At 35.0% G+C, this 25,905-nt stretch overlaps 1 long non-coding RNA gene across 1 annotated transcript; it reads right to left on the reverse strand.

Moving 5' to 3' along the window:
* Nucleotides 1-338: 338 nt before the first annotated feature.
* On the reverse strand, nt 339-10,294 carry LOC131800821 (uncharacterized). Its single transcript, XR_009341599.1, has 2 exons — nt 9,572-10,294; nt 339-992 (listed from the first exon to the last, which is right to left on the reverse strand). It is a non-coding gene; the product is annotated as an uncharacterized LOC131800821 (long non-coding RNA).
* Nucleotides 10,295-25,905: the final 15,611 nt, after the last annotated feature.

Raw genomic sequence — 25,905 nt, forward strand, 5'->3', positions numbered from 1 at the left:
GGAGGGTATAAAAATGTTTTCTCTACCTAAAGATGGAGGGTATTAAAAGTTAATGTTAATGTTTTTTTACTTGTTTTGAATTAGCAATTTTGGAATCATACTTCATCTTTACATCAAATAATCAATCGATTCGGTAGAACTCAATGTGTAATAGCCTTCTTACATGGAGTTTTACGTAATCAACGTTTATATAATCAAAGATCATAATTGTTATATGTTTTCAAGGGAAACTCAATATTAATAAACTCTGCAGATTTTCAATTCCATTACGTTCTTACTACGTGTGTAAAAATGACATTTTATGGCTCCATCCTAGAAGAAATTAACTACAATCGTCGTTTACTGTTACCAACCACTCTTTATTGAACATTGAATTGAGTTTTTATAATGCATTAGAGGATAAAACAAAACGTAACAAATAAAATAATTTAACTCATATATTGTTAACCTTAAGCTGATAAAATTGTCTGAAAAATAAAGGAATACGTTAAATTTGTTGTTTTGCCTTTAATGCTTTTGATTTTTCATTCTAATGTTGGCATTCCTAATAACTCGAGCTGTGCTACTGAGCTACAATTTTTCTTCGTTAACTTGACTACTGCGTAATGATGAGTAGTTTGAAATTTTATTTAGAAATTTGTGGCTGTAAATTAGAATGACTTCTCATCACAGTTTGCAAATGCATTTGATTGTGCATCTACTGATGATTGCTTTTGTTGTCTTCGTCACGACATGTATCAAGGTCGTCTCCTTAAGGCGTGGGACTGCCGAGGCCGCCTGTACTGCCAGTCTATCCAGTGGGTGAATAACATTTATTGGTCAAATCCCTTCCACGTGGACTACGCTATCACATCTCTACCACCGACAATCTATGTCCTATGAGGCCTTCTAAAACGCCTATGAGGCCTTCTAAAACGACGGCATTGCCTTATTCTTGCAGTTTTCATGCTTGTCGGTCAATTTCCTTGGCAATCTTCTTTCGTTGTCGTGCTCTGCGAAAAAGGAAATTGGAAACAAAATTAACAAAAAATGTAGCAAAAACATTTTAATCATCCAAAGTTTTTTATAGCTACAAAAAGTCAATTTCCAAAATAAATAATTACTTTAAGAACACATTTTGGGATAAATTCAACAAGTTTATTTTTATACCCTACAACACTATGTGTTGGGGGTATTATAAATTTGATTGGGCCAAAAATTATGTAACACCTCGAAATATTGATTTCCCACATAGGAAAGTATATATGGATCTTCCTATCTCGCCGAGTTGAGTCGATCTAGCTATGTATGTCCGTCCGTCTGTCCATGTTAATTTGTAAACACTCTACAGGTCGCAATTATGGTCCACTGCAAAATTGTCAGCAGGTCGTAATTATTGCCCGATCCTCACGCACATTTGAATGGGGGTTACCGGGCATTGCAAAAGCCAAGCAGTTTTGGATGGCCATCCAAAAATACTCAATGTGTGAAATAGTTTGCCAACTTTTTTGGACAAAATACGAAAATGACCATTCCAGTGACTTTTTGGAGAATTCACAAATACAGGAAAGACGCACTTCTGACTATTTCGTTAACGCTGATTTCGTTGCAGAATATAGTCAAATGTCTGTATCTCATATAGATGCGTTTCAGTCAAAAACCAATAATAAATGTTAATCTTTTGCCACTTCTGAGAGATTATAGGTCTTTGGGAAATATTGGTTCCAGATCTAGGAAGACCATTTATGTGCAACATCTACCAATAAATTGGAAATGAGCAAATTATTTTAAGTTGCTATTAGTCGAAAATTAGAGAACGAAACCTGATGTTTTTCTTTTATTATTTGTCACAATATCTTGTGGAACTCTTTCGCGTATCTCGCCTATATAAACTGTATCGTTTATTATAGTGTTGTAGGGTATTCAACGGTCGGTCACGCCCGACTGTAGCCTTTGCTTACTTGTTACAATTTGACAGTGGCGCCCAATGGTTTGACAAATGTTATTCAAACTCTATTGTTGATATTTTAAAGATTTCAGATTTGAGTTACTTCAATATTTTCAGTCATAAAACTCCTAAGACGACATAGCCGACACCTGCTGATCGGATTTGTTTTATTTCATTTTTTTGTTTTTTAGTCGAAGATAAACGGTGGAGCGTTTTTTTATACACTCCACCATACTATGGAGGGTATATTAATTTTGTCATTCCGTTTGTAACTCCTCGAAATACTCATGTCAGACCCAACAAAGTATATATATTCTTGATCAGCGTAAAATTCTAAGACGATTTAGCCATGTCCGTCTGTCTGTCTATCTGTCCGTCTGTCTGTCTGTTGTAATCACGCTATATTTCGAACAAATTGAGATAGAAGGCTAAATTTTTGCAGACGTGTATATTTTGCAAGTGGGCAGGTTGAGTTCGTAAATGGACCATGTAGGTCCAAGTTATCATATAGCCCCCATATAACGATACCTCCCGATATTCGGTATTTTGATAATTTTAGCGACATTATTTATCGGAATCGTTTAAAATTTGGTATTTGAAGTTTGCAAAAATTTGGTATTTGAAGTTCGCAATGGATGCTACATCCTAAGTCAAAAATTGAGCCATGTAGGTTCACGTCTTCATATAGCCACCATATAACGGTACCCCCCGATATTCGGTATTTTGATGATTTTAGCGACATTATTTAACGGAATCATTCCAAATTTGGTATTTGAAGTTTGTAATAGATATTGCAGCATAAAGCAGAAAATGGGCCATGTAGGCCCACGTCTTCGTATAGCCCCCATATACCGTACCCCCTGATATTCTGTATTTTGATGATTTTAGCGACATTATTTACCGGGATTGTTTCAAATTTCGCATGTGAAGTTCGTAATGGATACTTCAGCTCATGCCAGAAAATTGTCTGTGCAGGTCCACGTCTTCGTATAGCCCCCATATAAAGGTACCCCTATATTCGGTATTTTGATGAATTTAGCTACATTATAAACAGATTTTTCTCCAAGTTTCACATTTAAATATTGTGATAACTTATGACAAAAGTTGCCTATGCAGGTCCACGTCGTCGTATAGGCATTCGGTATTTGTAATATTTTAACAGAATTTTTAACGGATTTTATTTTTATTTTTTTTTTTTTTTGTGGAAATTGCCAAATTTGTAACAAATGGTGGAGGGTATTAAAAGTTCGTCCCGGCCGAACTTACAGCTTTTTTACTTGTTTAAATTAAATTTGATTTAATCAAGCTATGAAGAAATATCAAAAGAAATGGTTACGGCACTCCATTTGGGCTGATATTAGCCATTATTTGCACAATAAACCTGAAATCGGATTAAGGATATATGGGAGCTATATCCGTTCTCGACAAAATTTGACAAATGCATTACCGAGCTTTATAAGATATCTGGTACTAAATATCATTCTTGTCGAATGCATATTACGGATAAGAGGGACTTAAACACCAAATCGGATGAAACATATGTATGGGAGCTATAGCTAATGTACTTGCTTCTAGTCTGAATTCGGTCGAATATGCCAAAATTAATGTCATTTGGACTGATATTGGCCATTTGGGGCACAATTAACTTAAAATCGGTTGACGATATATATGGGAGCTATATCCAAATCTGAACCGATTATCAACAATTTCAATATGGTTCGTCCTTGGGCCAAACAAATATTGCTTGCGAAATTTCATTTCAATCAGATAATAAATGCGACCTGCATTTAGTTCACAAGAATACATGGACGGACGGACAGACATACGAACTGACATGCATAAATCGACTCAGACTAAGAAGATCCTTTAAAGTAACCTTGGGTCTATCACGCTTCCTTTTCCATGTTACAAACAAATGCACAAAGACAAGTTCTAGAAGAAACGCTTGATTCTCGGTTTTGCCTTTGATATTAAATCAAACATCGCATGGCATAATGTCAAATGACTTAATGGCAACGTCACATGCCAACGTCGTGGAGAATTTCTCTTGGAGGGTCTTCTCGTACATTCGTTTGTCAGTTAGTTAGTTGCTGAACAATATTGCCCATGTTTTTGTTAATTCTTTTATAAAAGGGGTGAAGCTTTATTTCATTTCCAATTATGTTATTTGTTTTTATTTAATTATAATGACCAACAAGAAGAGCAGCAAGCATCGGTCATATAAACACGAAAATATTTATGAAATAATTAACAGCTTTGTAAAATGTTCTGGAAAACGATGAAAAAGAATAAGTAAAGAGGGTCTACTTCATTAATTCTCAATGTTCTGACTAGTGCCTATACCAAACTGGCACTTTCATGCAAAAATTCGAAGTGGAAGTTTTCATCTAATTCACCGTAAATAATCGCTATTAATGAAATCTCATAGTAAAGTCATTGAAATCGGAAGTGGTTAGTGAATTTCCCTTTTTGGCTAATTTTATTTTATAGTATACTAGCTGGCCCGGTCCGCGTTGCCGGCCCCTACTTTTAGTTTTTAATGCATATTTTTTAAAGCATTATAGAACACTGATCTGAATGATTTCAAAGTAGTCAAAGATAATTGGTCTTTTACACTCATTACCGTAATATAGGAATTAATTTATTTTTGTCATTAAAATTGTGCGTTGGAGAACCCATAAAGTCCATATTTTTCTTCATAGTATAATTCAATAACGATCCAAAAAAATAATATTCGTAATTTTTTCATGTTTCTGCCACCATTTGATATTTCGGAGTTTATGGCATGTAGACGTATATCCCACATCTACGTTCCAAACCAATATTCTAGTTAAAAATTCAATAGTATACCAAATTTTCTTTTCTGACCAAACCTTGGTTAGGAAAGTGGATTTGCGGGTACACTAATGTGGGAACTATACTCAAATAAATGCCTATGTGGACAATTATCTGTAAGACGATTCTCCAACCCAGAGTAGCCTAAATACAATTTTTTAGCCAAATCAATTGATGAATGTGATCAAGAGCAAGATGGGCTCCACTCCAAAAGTCAAAATATTATGAGAAGAGGTTTTTTACACCCGTAGAAACAAAGATGCCAAATAAAGGCCTGAAAAATGAAAAAAATGTCCAAAACCCCGAATATAGCTTAAATTATATGATGGTTATGCCAAAACGTGATAATTTTTTGCGAGGATGGTTTCTTCTCAAATTACCAACTTTTGCTAAAATGCGTATGAGTAAAATATGGTTAAAATGTAAACTATACTTGAAAAAGGATTGTACCCTTATCCGGGGGTCATATATCATGACCTGCAAAAGCGATTTAAGATATCTTGAAAGTTTAGGAAGTTTTTTTCTTTTTTTCCTAAATGTCCAATTCGTTCTACCATTTTGAACCCTTTATATTCGGTATTTCACTGATTGCCGTTCCAATGGATTGCATTTTGAGTTCTCATTGGGCGGATTATTGTAATATGAAAGAAATAGGTCCACATATAAGGGTTATACCAAAGCATTGTCCTATTCTTATAATTATTTGAAAAAATGTGTTGTTCTTCCTAAAATCTCAAATTACCAACATTTGAGGAATTTGAAAGGGGCTACATCATTTGAGGGACTACATCAATTTAGGCCGACCCTTTGTGTTTGGTTAAGCTATATAAAATGGACCCTAAAAACGTTTGATCCGAAACCCCTTTTTGGGATTTTTATGTACCAACCAAACAATTTTCCAAGTGTAATTTCCCGCAGTGTAATTACTGATTATAGCGCATAGTCACCGTATAACGTTACATGGGAGTTAAGGTTACTTTTAAGGTATCGGAAGAATTTCCCGAGGATATGAATCCTTTTCTTTCTAAATTTTCAATTTGCTCCACTATTTTGTATAGTTCGCATATAACAGTGCTCTTCATATTCGGTATTTCACTGGTTGCAGTCCCAATGAATTTTGCATTTTAAGTTCTCATTGGATGGATTATTTCCATATCTAGTCAATTTCCATTGAATTTTTTTCGATTTTTCCCGATTTGAGAATTTTTGCCATGAGATCTCTTTTTTCGTGTTTTTTTTAGCGATTTTGAAAAAGTAATTATCTTTTAACTTTGGTCTAACTGCGTTAAGTTATTTCGATATCATCTGACTGAATTCCATGCAACCCGCCATCAATTTCAGTTCTCAAGAAATCAAGTCAATTAAATAAATTGTTTTTAATATTCGAATTAAAAAAAAATATAAAAAAACACTACAAATGTACATTAGAAAAAAGTAAGTCAAAATGGAAAAAAATCATGCAAAATAAAACATTACTATTGTACATTTCAAAAGTCAAAATTGAAATGTTAATATATCACATTTTTACGCGATTTTTTTGAATATTATCCTTTTCGGAAAACAGACAATTCCGAATTTGTATGAATCATTAAAATCAGATCAGCGGATCTTGAGTTATAAGCGTAGTAACTAACACAACTTACATTTATATATATAGATCTAGGCAAAATTTCATTATTTGATACTTTCAAACTTTTTAACTGAATTTGATAAATGAAATTTCATTAAATTACTATTTTGAACAGCATCTATTCATATAATTAAAAAAGGTGGAATAAGAAGAGGATGTTCATGGGTATGAAATCCTTGATTTATCTATGGAGCTGTATGCATAACACTGTAGTACAATCTACTTAAACCTGCATTTCATTGAACTATTTCCATATTCAGGTAAGTAACATCCTATATAGCCGTTTGCGATACTTTAAAGTTCTGATCAAGAACTACCTCCGAATCCTATTGAATTTTGACTATCCATTCCTTAAACCACGCTTATATGGACTTCAGCAAATCATATTATCCGCATTGATTGGTACTTTTCAAACGCATGCTCTGTATCCGACCAATTCATTTCAAGGCATGTCAGGTCACATGCATTATCCGATCGAGACTAAACAATGGACAGCTAATTTTTTTGCCCGAGGTCGTACACTGTTGATATTGAGGCTAATCATTCGATATTTGTATATAGCTCCCAACACATCTTCACACGATTTCATTCTTAGAATTCCCCAATATTTGACCAACTACAATAAACTTTGGCACAAACGACCGAATTCAAATTAGAAGTAGTTGTAGTGCAAATTGATTCGGGTATAGATATAACTCGCATATACACGTTTTATCCGATTTGACACTTAAACACTTCAAACTGCTTGAGGCATAACTACTGATGGGGAAGTTAGGCTTTTTTACTTGTCTGTATTTGGCTGTAGTATCCAATACGAACTTCAAAATACCAAATTTGAAACAATTCTGGTGTATAATGTCGCCAAAAACATCAAAATACCAAATATCGAGAGGTACCGTTATGTGGGAGCTATACGAAGACGTGAACCAGCACAGACAATTTTCTGTCATAGGCTGTAGTATCCACTACGAACATCAAATGAAAAATTTGAAACAATTCCGATGAATATTGTCGCTAAAATCATCAAAATACCGAATATCGGGAGGTGCCGTTATATTGGGGCTATACGAAAACGTCGACCTACATGGCCCATTTTCAAGTCCTGCAGACATAATATACATTTGAGTAAAATTTTATCAATCTACCTCAATTCGTTCGGAAACTAGAGTGATTTCCACAGACGGAAAGACGGACGGACATAGCTAAATCGACATAGAATTTGATCAAGAATATATATACTTTTTGGGGTCTAAAATGTATATTTCGAGGTGTTAAAAACGGAATGACAAACTTAATATACCCTCCATACTATGATAAATATAAATGTTTTAAGCTTTTACATGTAAGCAAAGAAAAGTAAAAAATCAGTAAGTTCGACCGTGCCGAACTTTGAATACCCTCCACCATTTGGAACAAATTAGAAAATTTTCAAAAAAAAAAATAAAATCCGTTAAATATTTTTTAAATCTTTACAATATCTAATATAGGAAGGTGCCGATATATGGGGGTATATATGATATTGTGGACCTATTAAGACAAATCTATGACTGGGTGCAAAGTGCTCACAAGGAACTCCTTGTGTGGATTTTCAGATAATTCTATTGGAAAAAGTGGCTAAAATCATCAAACTACTGAATATCGGGGGTACCGTTATATGGGGGATATACGATATTGCGGACCTATATAGACAATTCCCTTTCAGGGTGTAAAGTGCTTACAAAGAACTCCTTGTGTGGATTTTCAGACAATACGATTTGAAAATGTGGCTAAAATCATCAAAATACCGAACATCGGGAGTACCGTTATATGGGTGCTATACGATATAATTAACCTATATAAAGAAGTCTCTGTCGGGGGGTAAAGTGCTCACAAAAAACCCCTTGTGTACAATTTCCGTTGAAAAATGTAGCTAAAATCATCAAAATACCGAATATAGAGGCTACCGTTATATGGGGGCTACACGATATCGTGGACCTATATAGATAATTCTCTGCTGAGGTATAAAGTACCCACAAGGAACGCGAATTTTCAGACAATTCCATTGAAAAATGTGGCTAACATCTTAAAAATACCGAATGTCGGAGGGTACCGTTATATGGGGGATATACGATATCGTGGACCGATATAGATAATTCTCTTCCGAGGTATAAAGTACCCATAAGGAACTCCTTGTATGGATTTTCAGACAATTCCGTCGAAAAAATGTGGGTAAAGTTATTAAAATACCGATATCGTGGACCGATATAGATAATTCTCTGCCGAGGTATAAAGTATCCATAAGGAACTCCTTGTATGGATTTTCAGATAATTCCGTTGAAAATGTGGCTAACATCATCAAAACACCGAATATCGGGGAGTACAGTTATATGGGGGATATACGATATCGTGGACCTATATAGACAATTCTTTTTCAGAGGGTAGAATACTCACAAGGGACTCCTTTTGTGGAATTTCAGACAATTCCAATGAAAAATGTGGCTAAAATCGTAAAAATACCGAATACCGGGGGGTACAGTTATATAAGGGCTATACGATATCGTGGACCTATATAGATAATTCTCTGCTGAGGTATAAAGTACCCACAAGGAACTCTTGTGCGAATTTTCAGACAATTCCATTGAAAATGTGGTTAACATCTTAAAAATACCGAATGTCGGAGGGTACCGTTATATGGGGGCTATACGATATCGTGGACCTATATAGCCCATCTTCGAACTTGACCTGCCTGCAGACAAAAGAGAGTTCTGTGCAAAATTTTAGCTTCCTATCTTAATTCGTTTAGACTGTAGCGTGATTACAACAGACGGACAGACGGACGGACAAGGCTAAATCGTCTTAGAATTTTACGCTGATCAAGGATATATATACTTTGTTGGATCTAAAATGATTATTTCGAAGAGCTACAAACGGAATGACGAACTTAATATACCCTCCATACTATGTATACTTGAGGGTATAAAAAAGCTGCTTAGTGGACTATACTAAGTGTTTTTAATGTCAAAATTTCCAAGAAAAAATGCAAACTCGCACTTAATCAACTGGCAAAATTTGCCCCTTCTCTCGCTCTTTTTTACTCACTTTTTGTTACTAAGTGAGAGCTATTACAGCTTATTACATGAGCTAAGTTTTTAAGTTTCCCAAATAAAAATTGTTTCGCATATTTCTAATAATCAACTTACCATAATCATCATTTGATTCGTTTTTTGGTGGCTAACGGTGGCATATATTGCTCATTTTCGGACGTAAGATAATACTACACGTTCTCTCAGGCACAATCAACTACTGCATTCGTTCCATTAAACCTGTTCTCGTAAAGGGCTTTAATTAGTGGGTAACTTGCGGCTATAAGGGCTGCAGATGCATAATTTTGTTTGTCCGTTAGTTCCAAGACTGATAGGAGCAAATCTAAAACAGGGGTTACTTTTTGCGTTGTTGACAATATTGGCCGTTTCACCGCCGAATGACCATTGTCGGACTCGTGGCGAATACTTCAATTGCTGCACCATGTTTTTGTTGTTGCGAAATGGAGTAATATGTAGTAGACTTTAAACGGGGCGCTTTTAATTTTTAACTCCAATTAACTACTATACAATGTTGAAAATTTCATTACAGTGTGAAGTCCATTGAAATTTGTTGTATTCATTCATGTATATATACAGTGAATTGAGAATCCGTTTTAGTTTTTAATAATCAAAATAATGCCAATATTCGCAATGGCAAAAGATTAATTCAATAAATTTTGTCGCTTTATCAAATCAGCACAATCTTTAATAGCTGTTTTTTTATTTAACTAACTATAAAGGGCCCTGACTTGAGCTTCATTAATCTTTTATTGTCACATCGGTCGGATTGATTTTAAAACTTGGTTCAAATCAAAATATTGACTTTTGATCGGTTAAAACACTCACTTTTAGTTGTATAAGGAATTCATGCTTTTCTCTACGGCTTTTGAGTTGTTTTTTTATTGGAAGAAACCGCCGCCGGTAAAAATAAATTTGCAATTTCGAGCGATAAACTTAATATCGAACATGCACAATGAAAATTCAATTTGAACTGCGAGTTGAAGCCGACCATACTTTGGGAGTTACAAATTGTATGTATCGAACCTCAAACTAACCGCACGGACGAACAAAAACACCACCACCAGTATGTCTAAAAATATGAGAGAAAATGTATATGGGAGAGTAATTCTCCTGCTAAGCAACAGCATGCATAGGAAAATAAAGAACAAGTTTTGTTCGTTATTATGGTATCGCGCATGGGCTAATGCAATGTTTTCCACCATCAATTCGGCCAGGGGGGGGCCTTATGTAGATTGTGAGAGAAGGAGAAGTTGAACAAGGAGAAATAAAATCACCACTAGAACTGAGTTATTGAAACGAAAGGCATGGTTGATTATTTAAGGGGTAGCTCAACTCGGAACAATGGTATAGTAGGCGTTGTTGTCTAGAGCGGATGAAGACTATAAAATTATAAATAAGTTGTTGCTCCATACCCACGCAAATATTCATTTATCAGTTCTCTTAAGCTAAGTATTTGTGTATATATCACATCGCCTTAAGGTAGCCTTTGGTAAACAAATGCCTTATAAGTATGAAAGGGAGAGATAGATGTATATATTATGAGAGAGTATGCTAAATTATTAACTAAATAAAAAGTTACGATTGTTCGGTTGTGTATTTGTTCAGCCAAGGAAATTTAGTGTTGATGTTTTCTTAAACTAGAACCGAACTTTGTTTGGGGTGAAACTTCCGTTGTTGACGTCAAAAGAACGCAGACAAATATAAATGAATTCTCTTGCTTTTCATAATTCATAAATTACTACATAAAATCAATGGGAATGCGTTTAATTCATAGATGGACAAAATAAGGAAAGAGATATTCTTAAGAGAATTTTATTTTTTTGCGATTTTTTACTTAACTAATACTTTTTAAACACAATTCTTTAAAATTGTGTATATTTGTTTGTTTGTTTATGTTTTACTCATGGACTCATGGAATAAGAGACACAAGCGTTAGCTTGCATACTTGCCCATCCATTTAATTAAACTTCAATCTTACTTCTCATTTAAAAATGCTATGCTACCATTGTTACACACGAACAGCAATATGGCTGTCCAATGTGTTCCGAAAAAAACAATGTCGAGAAACAGAGAGAACATGTGATGTCCTAACAACACGATATATAGAATAGATGCACAAAATGGTAACTTGCGCTTGGGTGTGTGAGAGAAATTGAAAAGCACGTGAAAAATATTTCTCTTCTTTGTTTGTAACAAGAAACACACTTTTTGTTAAAAAAAAAAAGGTTTAAAAAATATTGAATATAGGCACATTATATTCATATTTTCTTGCAAAAGCTATCTATCATTTGTTTTCTTAATGTTGACGGAAAAACAATGCTCGAATCCCTCAAACACGCCTACGTTCATTGAAGTCTCAGCAACGACAGAGATAAACGCAAATGTACTGTTTTGTGCATCTTTGATATACAGGGTAAGATGAAAGAGCTGCAACCAACTTCTGACTGCTGTCATTTCTAAAATTATTTCAGTGACAGCTCATTATATTGTTTACAAGCGTACAAAAGCATTTTGGTAAGAATTTTCCAGAAAAAAAGTTATTCGTGGTGGAATTCAAGCGTGGTAGTGTTATTTCTTTATATTTGGCTGGAAAACCACAAGTGGCTATCGTTAAAGCACTCCAGCATTTAAATGTGAATAAATCTTTTGTGTCTCGTACCATCGCTCGTTACCGTGATACTGGTAGAGTAGCCCGACATCAAGGAAGTGGACGGAAAAAAACAACAACATCAGCAGAAATGGTTCGAAAAGTAAAGTAAAAAAAAAACGTGGACTTATATGGCCCATTTTCAATACCGAAAATGCAACGGACCTAGGATACACCTGAATTTTACACTGATCAAAAATATATATTTTTGTGGGACCTGAAAAATGATGTTTCGGGTAATAACAAACGAAATGACAAACTTAGTATACCCTCCAGGGTCCAAAAGGTTTTGTGAGGATACATAAAGATCTAATAAGTAAAACTTCGAAAACTAAAATCCTACTAGAACAGCATCTATATATATCAACAATTTTGTATAAACGATGTAGAAAACAGACATATAATTTTGTTAACCGTTTTGACATTGTCCCTTATGAATTCGTTAAATTTTTTATACCCTACACCACAAGGTGGTCAAGGTATTATGTCTTTGTGCATTTGTTTGTAACAGGCAAAAGGAAACGAGATAAATCAATAGTTCCTTTTGATGATCTGCATGGAATCACTTTCTGAGTCGATTTATGCATGTCAGACCGTCTGTCAGTCTGTCCATGTTCACAAGAATCAAAATGCAGGTCGCATTTATTATCCGATTGAGATGAAATTTTGCAAACAACATTTGTTTGGCCCAAGGACGAACCCTATTGAAATTGGAGATAATCGGTAAAAATTTAGATATAGCTCCCATATATATCTTCGTCCGATTTGCCTTGTATGGAATTTTGCACATACAACCAAATTAGGGCTGAAAATAAGTATGCCAAATTTAATCGAAATCGGTTCAGATATAGCTATAGCTACCATACATATTGTTCATCCGATTTGTTATTTTTGTCCTTCGCAGCCGTAATATGCACTCTGTAACAACAATATTTGGGGAAATACATCAAATACAGCACAGAAATACCTTTGCTAAATTTTATCGAGATCGGTTCAGATTTGGATATAGCTCCCATATATAACTTGGTCCGATTTGCTTTTTATTGTGCACCAAACGTCTAATATTTGTCCAAATGGGATGGAATTTGGCACATACGACCGAATTAAGTCTAGAAGGTAGTATGCCAAATTTGGTGAATATCGGTTCAGATATAGCTATAGCTCCCATATATATAGTTCATACGATTTGTTGTATTTGTTACCCACAGCCGTAATATGCATTCCGTAACAACGATATTCAGGGAAATATATCAAATACAGCTCAGAAATACCTTTGCTAAAGTTTATCGAGATCGGTTCTGATTTGAATAAAGCTCCCATATATATCTTTATCTGATTTCAAATTAATTTTGCACCAAATGGACAATATAAGTCCGAATTTAGAAGATACAAATGCTTCGGCATATTTAGTCCGTTGAATTTTAAATTATAATTATAATCATAGCGTGTATGATTGAATTCTCCCATAAAAACTTTTAGTTGTTATGTGGAGCTCAACTAAATTTGCAAAGTGTTGTAGGGTATCATAAAATCGGCCCCGCCCGACTTTAGGACTTTCTTTACTGGTTATCTTTGATGCAGTATTAATGCAAATCTCTTTTTGGTAATAATGTACGCCACAGTCGGCATTTTAATTAAACCGTACCAAGCGTGTCAATTGCCACAATTTGTTGCAATATCGCTTGACAAAACAACACATATTATATCCATTGTTTGTGATGGTGAACAATTGATGCATTATCAAATTCGCTTAGGTATTTCACACCTCAAATGACACTAAACAACACATGCAGCTTGTAACGTGTTACATACCAAATAAGTTCATGCTACAACGGCCACAACCTAAGGAAGCAAAGGCGGCCCATAGAACACTGAAAACGAAATGTGGAACATGTGTTTGTCAACTCCCCTGAAGATGAACCTCTTGCACCCCATCAAATGCTAGGTCAAACAAGTAAAAAAGCTGTAAGTTCGGCCGGGCCGAACTTTTAATACCCTCCACCATTTATTACAAATTTGGCAATTTCCAAAAAAATTAAAATAAATAAATAAATAAATAAATAAATAAAATAAAAAAATCCTTTAAAAATTCTGTTAAAATCTTAAAAATACCGAATGTCTATACGACGACGTATACATGCATAGGCAACTTTTGTCATAAGTTATTACAACATTTAAATGCGAAACATGAAGAAAAATTTGTTTATAATGTAGCTAAAATCATCAAAATACCGAATATAGGGGGTACCGTTATATGGGGGCTATACCAAGACGTGGACCTGCACAGACAATTTTCTGGCATGGGCTGAAGTATCCATTACGAACTTCAAATGCGAAATTTAAAACAATCCCGGTAAATAATGTCGCTAAAATCATCAAAATACCGAATATCGGGGGTACGGTATATGGGGCCTATACGAAGACGTGGACCTACATGGTCCATTCTCTGTTTTCTGCTGCAGTATCTATTACGAACTTCAAATACCAAATTTGGAACGGTTCCGTTAAATAATGTCGCTAAAATCATCAAAATACCGAATATCGGGGGGTACGGTATATGGGGGCTATACGAAGACGTGGACCTACATGGCCCATTTTCTGTTTTCTGCTGCAGTATCTGTTACGAACTTCAAATACCAAATTTGGAACGGTTCCGATAAATAATGTCGCTAAAATCATCAAAATACCGAATATCGGGGGGTACCGTTATATGGGGGCTATACGAAGACGTGGACCTGCACAGATAATTTTCTGTCTTAGGCTGTAGTATCCATTACGAACTTCAAATGCCAAATTTGAAACAATTCCGGTGAATAATGTCGCTAAAATCGTCAAAATACCGAATATCGAGAGGTACCGTTATATGGGGGCTATATGAAAACTTGGACCTACATGACCCATTTACGAACTTAACCTGCCTACTGGAAAAATATACATGTGTGCAAAATTTTAGCCTTCTATCTCAATTTGTTCGAAAGATTGTTCGAAAGCGTGATTACAACAGACAGACAGACAGACGGACGGACAGACGGACAGACAGACACACAGACAGACAGACGGACATGGCTAAATCGTCTTAGAATTTTACGCTGATCAAGAATATATATAGTTTGTTGGGTCTGACGTGAGTATTTCGAGGAGTTACAAACGGAATGACAAAATTAATATACCCTCCATAGTATGGTGGAGGGTATAAAAAGGCATAACCTTTGAATTGTTGCAATATTAGTGTGACGCGCCCACTTGTCAGCAATAGTATCTGATACCCCACTTTACCACCGATTTATATGAAGGAATACAAGCAAAAAACAGATATATAGGAATCCACCACAAATAAACGATTAGTCATGGTTATTGTTTGTCGCATTGTGTGGGGGCTCAAAAGACCAAACAGCCACTTGTTCTGTTTATTTTTAGCAAATCATCCCCTAAAACCGCAATTTTCCTGTTTAATACGAAAATCGGGACAATAAAACAAAATCACGTACGGACGACTGTTCTCCCCTCTTTATATCGGATGAAAAACGCATTATAACGGTGTGGGTTTCTTTTAATGTTCTCGCAGGTACGTGACCTGCATTTGGTTGACATTGAGCTTGCCTCACGAAAATCATAAACACCACCACAAACGTCATCAGTGCTTCTGCTCATCACTTCCTTTTTGTGGCAAAAATATCCCGTTATGATTTTTATTGGCAATCCAATAAATAATGACCAAAAGTAAGTGTAATTAACTACCGACACGAATGGTAAATGCAAGAAAGAAAATTCTAACTTTATTAAAATTACCACCTCTATGCAGCAATTATGTTATGGTTAGTTAGGCATATGGATATTCGTAAAATGTTATGTCGATTTAGCGATGCCCGTCTTTTATAATCACTCTATCTTTCGAATTTTGAATTGAGATGGAAGGTCAAAATTTTGCTCACATGTTTATTTTGTCAGTAGGCAGTTTAAGTTCATAAAAGGGTCTTGTGGGTCTATGGTGTCTTATAGCCCCCATATTAATGTACCTCCTGATATTTGGTATTTGGACGATCTAGATCTCATTTTCTACGAAATTGTTTAATAATTCAGGGATTAGAGTTTTTAAAGGATTCCACCTCCTGTGGCAGAACATTGTCTATATAGGTCCACAATATACCCTCAAATATTAGGTATTTTAGGAATCTAATTTTCAATTTGAAACGGAACATAGGGTTTGTAATGGGTTCTACATCCTGTAGGAGGCCATTGCCAATAGGTTTATATTTTGCTATAGCCCCACACGTTTCAGTATTTTCCTATATTTGGAGTTCTCATGATTTTCCGGAGAGCAATGGAGTAACGAAAATCCAAATGGTGTTTGACTCTTTGACAACCACTATAGCAGGAAGCCGGTACCATCGATTTTACAGCATTTTTAAGACTATTTACCAACCGATTGCAATAGCAAAAATAAAAGTAGACCCAATATTCATCCCGATCCTTATACAGGGTGAGATAAAAAACTGCATCAAAGTCAAACGCCATATTTTTTACACTTTTTTAAAATTTTATTGAATGAAAGTAAAAAATGTCGGAAATAGTATCAAATTTAAGAATACGTTTAGATTTGTTCGAATTGTTTACCTTTGGCACGAATTATGGCCTTCAAAAGGCCAATGAAACACACGCTGCCCGAATGTTGCTCTGCGGTATTTTGGCTCATTCCCGGCGAAGCGCTTGCTTGAGGTGATGGACACTTTGGTATTTTTTAGTGCCAACATTGCTTTCCAAAATACTCCAGACACAATAGTCCAACGGATTGGTATCCGCAGATTTTAAATCGAGGAACATCATTTTGTAACCATTCTTGGGTGGCGCGTGCTGAGTGCGATGGTGCTGAGTCCTGTTGGAATGTCCAAGGTCTGCGGCCAAATTTTTGCGTGCCCAAGGCTTTAATTCACCCTCCACAATATTTTCGCGATAATATTCGTCATTTATTCTGATGCCACGGTCGATTAATACGAGCTAATGTTAACATACGCTCCATAGTAGGGCGGAGAGTATAAAATTGGAGCAATTTCTCGAAAACTAAACCGGCATCAAGTTATTATCACCAAAATTCTCAAAATTCTTGTTTCTAGGCTGAACTGAGTAATTATATTTGAGTTTTTGTTCAACATAAACTTGATATCGGGCGAAGACATGGAATTATATCTAAATCTGAATCGACTATTGCCAATTTCAATATGATACTTCCTAAGCCAAAAAATGGATTTGAATACCTTATCTTATTAATAGAAAACAATAATATTTGAGTCATAATTAGATTTTCGCAATAATGTACTACAGTCATCCTCGTTTTCACTTGATATAAAAAATTAATTTATTTATATTTTGCTTTGACACATTTTACTTGTATAAAACTAATGAATTTCGAACTAAATCCCGAAACGAAATTCTCATTCTCTGTCAAGGAAGGAAGATAAGATTTTCCTTTCCGAATAAATCCATTCAATTTGGTGTGATTTAACCCTGATTAACTGAAATATGTTTTATTTTTTTAGATAAGTATTTTTTTAGATAAGAACGACATGATACTTATGGGTTCATTGACTCGACCGTACATTATTGAATCGATGTATTATTGCAATTTGCCAAGAGAGATAAATGTTTTGGTGTAACACACACACACATGAAAACAGTGAACTAAAAACAAGTTAAAAAGCAGTAAGTTCGGCTGGGCCGAACTTTGACAACCCTCCAACATTTGGAACGAATTTGGCGGTTTTCAAAAAATAAAATCAGTTAAAAATTTTTTTAAAACCTTAAAAATGCCGAAAATGGGCGTTATATTAGGGTCTATACGACGTGGACCTACACAGGCTTTGTTTGTCATAAGCCATTACCATGAAATACCGAATATCATGGGGCCTATACGAAGAACTGTACCTGCATATACAATTTTCTGTCACAGTCTGTAGTTCCCATTACGAACTCTTAATACGTAATTTGACACTGCTCGGGTGAACAATATCGCAAAAATCATCAAAATATCGAATATAGTGAGGTACCGTTATATAGGTGCTATACAAAGACGTGGATTGACAGACAGACGGACATCGCTAAATTAACTTAGAATTTTACGCTGATCAAGAATATATATATACTTTGTTGGGTCTGACATGAGTATTTCGACAACAACAATAAAAAATGTTGCTGAAAAATACGGCAAAACATCATCAGAAGTCCGCTCTAGACGCAAAACAGGTTATTTTACTTAATTGTATAAGGATATGTTTACATTTTTTACACTTAGTCAACTCCAAGTGAAATAAATTCGAATCGATCCATCCACCCATTGGAATATCACAACGACAAGAGGAGCGGCAGCTGCAACAACAAAAGTAACAAATCCAAAATCTATTTATACAACGATTTGTACTTTGAATCGAAATAGAAACTGAAGTTGATAATTCTATACACTAACCATCCCCAAACCTTACTGTGCTTTAATATACAATAACTAACCATTGATTGATTGCACCATTGATGTGGCATTTAAAGAAATGTAGAATAACTACTAGACAATTTGACAATATTGGAGTGCCTTTCAGATGCAGGGAAAATAAAACAAAGTTTAAGATTTATACGTTAGATATTGTAAAGCTACCAGAAATTTGTAAAAAATTGTAGAACTGCCGACAGAATGAACTTTTAATTACTAGTAGAAACTTAACAACAAATATTAAATTATTTCTCCGATCCACGTTTTGGCTTAATCCTCATATTTAAGAAACTTAAGATTGTATGTATTTTAAGCATTTCAGAAGAAAACTTTTATTCAAGTCAGCTACAAATTCTCATTCCGAAATTTGAAATCTATCTTTGCAATTACACGTGAGTAGTTTCTATAAAACTGCCCTTCCGATTCAAAGTATTTTGAAGTATGCGGATTCCTTTTTTGTCCAAATTTTGCTCTACTGATAGTATAGCAGCTGTACAGTTGCAGCTTATACGCGATCAACTTAATGAACTGTCCGCATTTGTCAAAATCGGTCCAGCCATTCTTGAGATATACACATTCTGGCTAACATCCCCTTCTTTGTATAAACACATTGTATATATTTCGCTATATATATCAGATATATATCGCTATCGGCATCCATGTAATGGTCAGATTTGACTTTCTTGCCTATTCGTTGTTTAATGGACAATTTTACTTTTATGTAACACAAATGTTATGGCCTATTTCACCCACTAAATATTAACCTATAACCATCCAAAGGCTTCTGTCCAGCCCTAAGCTCTAGCCCCATGCTAAATTCCGCGTCAATTGGTATATAATTACGACCTGTAGAGCAACTGTAAAATCAAGAAATGTTTTTGGTTCATTTTATCCCCTAAATATTATGTGATCATCTCCAAAACAATAAGCTTCTATTCTGACCACAATTTCGTGAGGATCGGGCTACAATTGCGACTTGTAGCGTGATTACAAATCAACATGGACAGTCGGACGGACATATCTAGATCGACTCAGCTCGGCGAGATAGGAAGATCCATATATACTTTCCTATGTGGGAAACCAATATTTCGAGGTGTTACATAATTTCTTGGCCCAATCAAACTTGTAATACCCCAACATATAGTGTTGTAGGGTATAACAATTAATAATATTGCACGATAAACATGGTTATTATTGTAAGGTGAAGAGCAACAGCAACAGATGTCTCTGAATGCCGATGGCAAATATATTCGACATTCGGTATCGAACTTGGGTGTCAGGTAATTTCAAAATTAATATTTTTCCTGAATTATGGGCTATCAAATGAACTTAGGTACATAAATTCAGATTTCTATCTCGAAAAAAAAAAAAAAAACAAAACAACAAACTTTCGTTGACATTGAAAGGGATATTCTATAATATAAATAATATAAGTATTTTCTCTAATGAATTGTTGTATATATGTATATTTATGTTTTTTTTTTCACACTTTACTTTTAAGATTATGCTTTGTAGGAGAATTTTGCTTGAACTCACACAAAGTGCGTCCTTAACCCTAAAATGTGTTTAGGTAAGACTTATTAGTGTTTTATGACAAATAGTTTTGTGAAACATTTTGCCTTTCTACGATTTGGATTAAAATAAGTTTTTATAGTAGTATAGTTTTTAGTTTAGTATACTTTTTTCGGCCGATTTCATGTATTTTATGCACAAAAAACGATATGTGTAACAGAAACTTAGAAAAAGTGACGGAATTTGGCATATATAGCTCCGAAATTTATCTTCGGTTGAGTTTATATTTATTTGATGCACCGAACATACTTCTTCTCCAATATAATGTGTGACGGAATTTGGTATAACAATAAAGTTTGTCAATTTATATTGGAACCGGATTCGGATATTATTTTATTATGGAACCTAGACCCACAAAACCTTGGCTATGGTACTAGGTTAACTCTAAACAAAAACTTCACTACAATTTAATTGAGGCTGTGATTATTACGGGGAAGTATGAAGGGTAATATGTATTATTATTTATATTGAAAATATTGCAGTTTCCTGTACGGTTAGCATTTGCTATTGAAATTAATAAATCCAAAGACAAAATCTTTGTGTATGCGGACTAAATGAAGCCTTTTCCTGCTTTTCTTATGGTCAGCTGTATGTGGAATGTTCACGTGAGGGTAGACCGGGCGATTTGTTTGATTAAGCGTTTAAGGAAAACAAGTAAAAAAAAACTGTAAGTTCGGCCGGGCCGATCTTTGCGCACCCTCCACCATTGGGAACGAATTTAGCAATTTTCAAAAAAATTAAATTCGTTAACATTTCTGTTAAAATCTTTAAAATACCGAATGTAGCCGTTATATTCGGGTCTATATGACGACGTGGATCTGCATAAGCAACGTTTGTCATAAGCCTGCAGAGACAATTTTCTGGCTGTAGGTTGTAGTAGAAATCCGCATAATCATACACACTATTATTATAATTTAAAGTTCAAAGGAGTAAAGGACTAAATATGCCGAAGCATTTGTATCTTTTAAATTCGGACTTGTCTTGCCCATTTGGTGCACAATTAATTTGAAATCGGATAAAAATATATATGGGAACTATATCCAAATCGGAACCGATCTCGATAAAATTTGGCAAAGATATTTCTGAGCTGTATTTGATATATTTCCCTGAATATCGTAGTTACGGAGTGCATATTACGGCTGTGGAGGACAAATATAACAAATCGGATGAACAGTATATATGGGAGCTATAGCTATATCAGAACCGATCTTCAAATTTGACATACTAGCTTCCAGACTCAATTCGTTCGTAAGTGCCAAATTCCATCCCATTTGGACAAATATTAGACGTTTGGTGTACGATAAAATGTAAATCGGACGAAGTTATATATGGGAGCTATATCCAAATCCGAACCGATGTCGATAAAATTTAGCAAATGTATTTCTGAGCTGTATTTGATAAATTTCCCCAAATATTGTTGTTACAGAGGGAATATTACGACTGCGGAGGACTAAAATAACAAATTGGATAAACAATATATATTGGAGCTATAGCTATATCTGAACCGATTTCGATCAAATTTGGCATACTTATTTTCAGGCCTAATTTGTATTTGCAAAATTCCATACTATTCGGGCTGACATTACACGTTTGGTGCACAATAAAAGGCAAATCGGACGAAGATATATATGGGAGCTATATCTAAATGTTTACCGATAATTCCAATAGGGTTCGTCCTTGGGCCAAACAAATGATTTGTGTGCAGTTTCATCTGGATCTGGTAATAAATGCGAACTGTACTTTGTTCACAAAAATACATGGACAGACGGACGGACATGCATAAATCAACTCAGAAAGTGATTCTATGCAGATCATTACAGGGAACTATGGCCCTATCTCGTTTCCTTTTGCCTGTTACAAACAAATGCACATAGACATAATACCCTGACCACCTTGTGGTGTAGGGTATAAATATTGTATATCCTAAAGCCTTACAATAAATACGTTTTTTATACCCTCCACCTTGGAAAGGAGGGTATATTAACTTTGTCATTCCCTTTGTAACATCCCTAAATATTCGTTTTAGACCCCATAAAGTATATATATTCATAATCAGCATAAAATTCTAAGTCGATTTAACGATGTCCGTCTGTCTGTCTGTCTGTTGAAATCACTATACAGCCCACATTATTTGACGTAGAGCTCCAAAATTTAGCAGAGCTATTTGCATTGTGCCTAGGATGGTTGGTATTGAAAATGAGATATATCGGTCCACGTTCTGGTATAGTCCCCATATAACGGTACCTCCCGATATTCGGTATTTTGATGATTTATGCCACATTTTTTCACGGATTTGTCTTAAAATTGGTATTTGTAGGTCATAGCGGGTCCCTGAGCGTGTGGCAAAACATTGCATGTATAGGTCCACGTTGTGGTATAGCCCCCATATAAAGGTACCTCCCGATATTTAGTATTTTAGTTTTTTACCACATTTTTTCACGGATTTGTATGAAAATCGGTATTTGTTGGTCATAATGGGTTCCAGCTCCGGTGGCGAAACATTGTAATTATAGGTCCACGTTTTGGTATAGCCCCCATATAACGGTACCTCCCGATATTCGGTAATTTGATGATTTTTGCCACATTTTTTCAGGGATGTGTTCGAAAATGGTATTTGTTGGTCATAATTGGTTCCAGCTCCGGTGGCGAAACATTGTAATTATAGGTCCACGTTTTGGTATAGCCCCCATATAACGGTACCTCCCCATAATCGGCATTTTAATGGTTTTTGCCACATTTCTTCTAATGTTTCTTTTACCCTAAGGTGGAGGGTATTAAAAGTTTGACCCGGCCGAACTTAATGTTTTTTTACTTGTTAAATTCTAGAATTTGTTTTATATTTATTTAAAAATCACAAAATATTCCCATATACAATTTTGAAAGCATGTAAAGTCAGGGGTAGCAAAGCGCACCATTTCATTCTATATCTGACTTAAAGTATTAAATCTATTAGAAGAGCGTCGTTTATTCTCTGCTGCGGCTATCACAAACTCTATGTTAAGCTGTTTTAACAAGGATTAATTGAGTACGAAAACACATTTTGTCCTGTATAACAACGTTTCATTATTATTATTATTGCATTTGAAAGAAACACAAGCTAAATGCTATACATAGGATTTCGGAAATAAATTTTTGCTACATTTCTTCGTTGATAAAGGAAGTTGCAGTCGATAAAAAAATAAATAGTCGACACACTGACGTTAATGCATACATAGAGAAATATGTAAATAAGAATGTGTTTCCATTCGTACTCAAATTTCTATCAGCGTCACTAATGGTCAGCAATGACTACAACCAAAAGGTGTTTTCAGTTTCAATTTTTCGTTGATAGAAATACTTGTTTTAAAACGAAATAATGTTGTTATTTAAGTCTTTTGGGTGTTAATGTTTCAATTAATCAAAATGTAGGTTTACATTAATTAAATCGAAACCGTTGAGAAGGTACACCGTAATTATCGGTTGTAAATAATGTTGTATTCCTTCGACCTTTTGTGTTGTGGGAATGTTTTAGTTTTTTTGCCTTTGAAAAATGCAGAGGGTGTATTGAAGCAAGAGACAATATTATCGAAATTATTTTTAAAAGTGTGAGTTACTGTTTCAAAGTGCTGACATCTTATTTACATGACTTAATTATTTTACCTTCCACATTTACATCATACCATTTGTAACATCCCTAATAATCGTCATAGGACCTTAAAGTATATATATATATTCATAATCAGCATAAAATTCTAAGTGTATTTAACGATTTTCGTCTATTTGTCTACCTATCTGTCCGTCTGTTTGTCTATTGGAATCTCGATATAGCCCGCATTATTTGACGTATTTAGTAGATTAAATTTAGCAGAATCATTTGTATTGTGCCTAGGATTGTTGGTATTGAAAATTATATGTATCGGTCCACGTTTTGGTATATCCCTCATATAACGGTACCCGATATTCGGTATTTTGATGACTTTTGCAACATTTTTTTTTCACGGACTTGTCTAAAAATCGGTTTTTGTAGGTTATAATGCGATCTAGCTCCGGTGCCGAAACATTGCATTGTATGGGCCCACGGTTTGGTATAGCCCCATATAACGGTACCTACCGATTTTCTCTATTTTGACGATTTTACCGCTAAAAATTGGTATTTGTGGGTCATAATGTGTTCTAGCTCGTATTGGCATAGCCCCTATATAATGGTACCTCCCGTTATTCGGTATCATAACAATACTGCCTATTTCTCTCGGATTTGTCTAAAAATTAGTATCAGTGGGTCATAATGGGTTCTAGCTCATATGGCGAAACATTGTATGTAAAGTTCCACGTTTTTATATCGCCCCCATATGACGGTACCTCCCCATACTCGGCATTTTGATGATTTTTGCCACGGCTTTCTCTAAAAATTGGTATTTGTAGTTCGTAATGGGTACCATATAACGGTACATCCCAATAGTCGGTATTTTAACAATTTTTGCCACATTTTACCCTATCCATAAGGTGGAGGGTATTAAAAGTTCGGCCCAGCCGAACTTAATGTTTTTGTACCCTCCACCAAAAAAGTATGGAGGGTATATTAAGTTCGTCATTTCGTTTGTAACTCATCGAAATAATCATTTTAGACCCAACAAAGTATATATATTCTTGATCAGCATAAAATTCTAAGACGATTTAGCCCTGTCCGTCCGTCTGTCCGTCCGTCTGTCCATCTGTTTTAATCACGCTACAGTCTAAACGAATTAAGATAGGAAACTAAAATTTTGCACAGATCTCTCTTTTGTCTGCAGGCAGTTCGAAGATGGGCTATATCGGTCCAGGATATCGTATAGCCCCTATATAACGGTACCCCCGATATTCGGTATTTTGATGATTTTAGCCACATTTTTCAATGGAATTGTCTGAAAATCCACAAAAGGAGTCCCTTGTGGGTAATTTATACCGTTATATGAGGGCTGTACGATATGTCCACAATATCGTATAGCCCTCATATAACGTTACCCCCGATATTCGGTATTTTGATGTTTTTAGCCATATTTTTTTTCAATGGAATTGTCTTAAAATCCACACAAGTAGTTCCTTGTGTGTACTTTACCCCCTGAGAGAGAATTGTCAATACAGGTCCACGATATCGTATATCCCCCATATAACGGTCCCCCCGATATTCGGTATTTATATGATTTTACCCACATTTTTCATCGGAATTGTCTGAATATCCACACAAGGAGTTCCTTATGGGTACTTTATACCTCGGCAGAGAATTATCTATATAGGTCCACAATATCGTATAACCCTCATATAACGGTACCCCCGATATTCTGTATTTTGATGTTTTTAGCCATATTTTTCAACGGAATGGTCACAAGGGGTTCTTTGTACACAAGGGGTTCTTTGTGAGCACTTTACCCCCCGACAGAGAATTCTCTATATAGGTTAACGATAACGTATAGCTCCCATATAACGATACCCCACGATATTCGGTATTTTGAAAATCCACCCAAGGAGTTCCTTGTGAGTACTTTACACGCAGACATAGATTTGTCTTTATAGGTCCACAATATCGTATATGCCCCCATATCGAATTTTTAATGGATTTTATTTTTTTTTGAAAATTTTCTAATTCGTTCCAAATGGTGGAGAGTACTCAAAGTTCGGCCCGGCCGAACTTACTGCTTTTAACTTGTTTTATTTGTTTTTTTTTTTTTAATGATGAAACACTTCCTTGTGAATATGAAATACTTCTAATTCATTCGTTAA

Source organism: Musca domestica, unplaced genomic scaffold (genome assembly GCF_030504385.1).
Source record: "Musca domestica strain aabys unplaced genomic scaffold, Musca_domestica.polishedcontigs.V.1.1 13, whole genome shotgun sequence".
Taxonomy (NCBI): Eukaryota; Metazoa; Arthropoda; class Insecta; order Diptera; family Muscidae; genus Musca; species Musca domestica.